The following is a 5,000-nucleotide window of genomic DNA, read 5'->3' on the forward strand; positions in this document are numbered from 1 at the left end:
TATCAATTGTCAAAGAAACATGACACAATCTACTTATTGGTATTGGCTAATAAGGACATGTGTTGTCATCTCAGTGTGTGTCTAGTTTACCATGTGACAACTTTGTGATCCTATCTTTTTTTATCACAAGCTCTTCTGGATAATCATCCAGCCTCTTCTATCAATTACCCTTATCATTCTTGGCTTCCCATTCAACCGTTTTATCACCATGCTCTGATTGGTTTGGAATGATAAAATCTCCAACTGTGACTGGCAACTTCTCTGACACAAACTTTAAACACAATACACAGATCAACTCACAAATGCACTTATATTCATTAATCATTACTTTAACCTGTATCATCATGTTTTAATCATTATCAAAAAGCAACAGCTTAATTGTCCGAAGTGTCTTATCTGGCCCTTTTTTGGCTAAAATTGTTGGATGTAAAAATAAATCTAGGTAAATATAAAGTAAATAACTTTTTTTATTCATAATCCTTCATTATTGCTGGTTAGAATTATAATTTAAATTTTCTAAGAGAAATAAATAACTTGGGTGTCTAATTTCAAACTGAGAGTCTATCACAAAAACAGAGCAAAAAAAAAAAAAGAGAGTGGCTATTAAAGCAAAACTTGAGAAGTACAAAGAATTAAAAAGTTGTGCATCTAAAGATATATCAGACAAAGCCAAAGTAGATGCTGAAAATAAAAATTTTGTTATTTGGCAAGCAGCCAAGAAATGAAAAATATTAAAAAACATTTTCATGAATACATTACAGGCATCCACAAATTAATGGGAGGTCCTACAGCATAACCTAAAAGGTAAAAAGTTTGGTTTCTATATACAAATGAGAAACTACTAAATAATGTTAGATCCTACCTCTAGTTATTTCTTGCAAGGGAATAAGTGACAACACAGTAAATTGCTGACTTAGGTAATTTTGGCCAGGTACACCTGCATGGCCATTTGCTTCTTGCAAACATAAACACAGTAATTGATAATGACATTAAGCGTAGACATGAGTTTATGAATGTCAAAAGATCTTTATTATACTATTATAAAAAAAATATATATATACATATGTTTTATAATAAAATATCTAATAAGATTTTTCTTGCAAAATGTAAGTTCTGGGTACTTTTACAGATGAAATATGCTTTGCATCATTACTCCCTAGTAATATGCTGTAGCTTATATAGTATGTGTATTGTGTGCATTGTACGTGTCAAAAAATAATAGTGCAAATTATGATACTGCTATTTCAATTTGGTCTCACTTCAGCAGTTGGTACCGTCCACTGTATTTAAATCAGATATTGGTCATTTCCATATATATGCACAAGATAAAGATCAAACAGAAAGTATATTATTGAATTTCAGAAAATTTGGCAAAATGTAGCCTATTCTATGCAGAAAATAAAAACTATTTGGCATTCTGAAAATTAGCCATATACAATTTTATTATACAAGTTTTTACGTGTTCTTCACATACTCAATGGACGTGTTTTGAATTCATTTTGAGAAAGCAATTTTTCTCTGCAAGGGTGACTAAACATTTTAACCTTCACAAGAGGATTGCAACCTATTACTTGAGAATGATTCAAATTAAAGATCCACCAGCTCCAGTCAGTCTAGCCATCCATTTACATCCGTGCATCTATACTACTTAATATTGAATAGCCATGTTGTATTCGTGCTAGGATTGTGTGATTTCTGTAAATCTATAGATACTGAACTTGCCATCTAGTCTTCCATTACTTCACAATCTGAATTTCAAAAAAAAAAAAAAAAAATTAGATTAGTTTTCTTTGTCATTTAATGGTTAATGGATAAGGGTTAAAACAAATGTGCTATATATATCAAAGGTCATATATTACTATGATAAAGTATTGTGGTAAAAAGGGTAGAAATGGCTTAATGATTAAATGCAAGAAGCTGGAGCTCAAAAAAAAAAAAAAAAAAAAAAAAGACAAAAAATCATAAAAATACATAAAGACAGAAGCTGACTCAAAGTGCAGATGTGCTAATCAGGTAGAAAGAACTGACCTTTGCATTTTATAATGTCCATGACTAAAATTGTATTAACCCATTCGCCCCGGATTTATGTTTTGTCCCCTGTAGTTTTTGGTGAATTTTGTTACATACAGATGGCTCCACATGTGCTCTGCCAGCAAGGAGTCTATCAGTGATCCCTAGTTCCCGATCATGATTTCCCAATTCCTCGAATTGGCGGGAAAATGTGTTTTTCTTATTAATACCATTGCTATCGATACTGTTATTATTGCTATTCATGTTATGATTATTGAATTGTCATTAAAATATTTTAGACAACAAAATGATGCAAAAGACCTTTTCTTAAAGTGAAAGAAAAGAGTAAACAGGTGAGATAGGTAGTTCTAATAACTGGCTATTTGGTGATTAAGAACTTGTAGAGCCATCTATGTGTAAATACAATAAATAAACTTGTATTACAGAGGGCATGGCATGCATTCTTGCCCAATGGGGCAAATGGGTTAAATGTTGTGACACAAAGACTTCCCTACACTGATAAAGAATAATTTCATATGATTTAAAAACTAAAATGAACAGAAAAAAAAATATATATATATAAAATCAGAGAATACAGTCTAAAACCTTATAAAAAAAAAAGAAAGTGTCATTTCTAATTTACAGAAACTGTATTTATGGTAATGTAATATTGGCTAGTTTTACAGGAGTTCCAGCCATGCATATGCAGGGTGAAATTCTTGCTCTACCCACAGCAGGGTAGAATGCACTACCAACATGTGGTAGTAACCAATGCCGAGTCTGTCCAACACACGCTCCTGCTATGAATATATGGAGGATTCTTTGTTTTCCTGGGCAGGGGTTAGGGAGTGGCAGCTCCCCAGGAGGGTTATAAGGGATACAGCCCCCTGCATTAGACAATATAGTGAGAGATTCAGTATTGTAGAGTTCAAGAATTCCACATTATGCATGTGCAACTAGAAATCCCAAAACAATAGTCAATAGACATCTCATTATGATACCGCAAATGTAGCCACAGCCAATTCTAAAAAAAAAAAAAAATCTTCCTGTAGAGATTCAATATAACAGATATAATAGAAGAAGCAAGAAGAAATAGTATCCCAAAATATAGTAGGGGATACAGATGGACAGAAGACAGGAGAGCTAAAGGCATAAAGCACCATTGATAAGTGTACTTTTATTTCTCTAATTCCTAAAATCTTCTAAAGTGTCCGAAGTAATGCTTGGCTGGCCAAAATCAACACCAGTTCGTTGTGGTCATTATAGATCAGTATCTAAATGCCCCAAATTAGACACCTAAACTAATTTCAGTAGAGTTTCAGTTTCACTCACCCATGTGGCACAGAGTAAACTTTGCCTCTAATGTATAGAACAACAAAATATAAGACCCTTTTCATCTAAAGTATTTTCATCACAAGTTGATAATGAAAGTTGTGCAACACACAATACTTTGGTATACATTTATAGGAAATGCAATGACATTATTATAAAGATAGTGAAAAATACACTTACTAATATAGGAAATAATTTGAGCAAGCAATATGAAGAAAATACATTGCAACTAATGTTGAGGAGAGAGTAGGTCTAAGGCGAATGGGTGGGAATCTAGGGGCTGAGCCCCCAAAAGAAAAATACATCAACCAGATGGGGTCTGGGTGTAAAGCCCCAGGTTAGGAAGGTTTTTGCTCCATATGGTGATGTTTAAGGGTTTCCCAAGAGTAGCTGAAGCAATAGTGACTTAGTCTTAGGGGATTATGGTTACATGATTAACAATTACCAAAATGTCATTAACATCATTTGTGATGAATATTTATGAGATTCATGCACATTACATTATGAATAATTGAACAAGGAATAGTAATTGCAAGGATGGATGGCTGTGTGAAAAAAATGCCTATTTTCAATAGCACTCTAGAACTTCATACTTAACCTCTTGCCGATGGGTATGACGTGTAAGTACGTGCTATGCCCACTGTGAGTACTTGTTTGATTGTTTTTACACATAGATGGCTACACTTGTACTAAGTCACCAATGAGCCAGTTACGAGTACTGCCTGTCTCGGCCGTTCACCTTTTTCTTTGATTTATGAAATATTTTACGTTATCTTATTTTGCTGTTACTGTTAAAAAACATTATGATAATTATAATGTTTATAATAAAAATAACACCGTTGATATTCATAGCACTAGTAAAAATGTTTTTCCCGCCAATTCAAATCTGGTACAGTCACAAGGTCTACTAATTGACTCCTTTGTGGCTAAGCACTAGCAGAGCCATCTATGGGCAGACATTTCACAAAAAATATAGAAAATAGGCACAGCATTTTCCTCATTTTTTGTTCATTTTCCCTGGCGGTATTGGGTTAAAAAATCTCTTTGCCTAGATTCCAACTCTGACACCCCCCCCCCCCCCTCATATATACACTTGCATTACTTTCAAATGAGCTTGGCTTCCATAATACCAAAATGAAATTAGCCCATTTTACGATACAGTTCTTCTGTTTTCTGTATTTGTTACTCAGAGCAACAAAGTCCCAAAACCTGGGTACCATGTGATCCCAAAATCCAAAACTAACCTTTCCAACCTTCTATCTGTTCGTTAGACTGAGAGAGGCAAGTCCCTATACCCCTGCTTTATTAGCCCTTTGTGTCAACTTTCAGAAAACACTACATATGCATCAGATATTTTTGCCATATGGCGGTAAATATGAAGCTCTGGGTAACGTTAACCTTAATGGTTAATGGTTAAAACAAAAATATGTGCTACACATCAGTGGTCATATTGCACTAGGGTAAAGAACTAAGGCTAAAAGATTAAAAATTAGTTAACGATTAGGATAAGTGGACAGAAGGAAACGAAAAGGAGAGAGAAAAGGAAAGGAGGAGAAGAAAAGACCATGCAAAATTAGCCGAGGCGAGGGTCGAGATCCAAGGTTGGGGTGGTCCCCGACATTGGGCCTCAGTCTCTGTCTCTTAAGCCCCCTCCCCCT

General features: G+C 34.3%; 1 protein-coding gene across 3 annotated transcripts in view; it reads right to left on the minus strand.

Moving 5' to 3' along the window:
- The window catches only part of LOC125043475 (natural resistance-associated macrophage protein 2-like), a 46,202-nt gene that overhangs the window by 40,711 nt on the left and 491 nt on the right, over positions 1-5,000 (minus strand). The window lies entirely within an intron of this gene.

This window comes from Penaeus chinensis, chromosome 3 (genome assembly GCF_019202785.1).
Source record: "Penaeus chinensis breed Huanghai No. 1 chromosome 3, ASM1920278v2, whole genome shotgun sequence".
Lineage (NCBI taxonomy): Eukaryota > Metazoa > Arthropoda > Malacostraca > Decapoda > Penaeidae > Penaeus > Penaeus chinensis.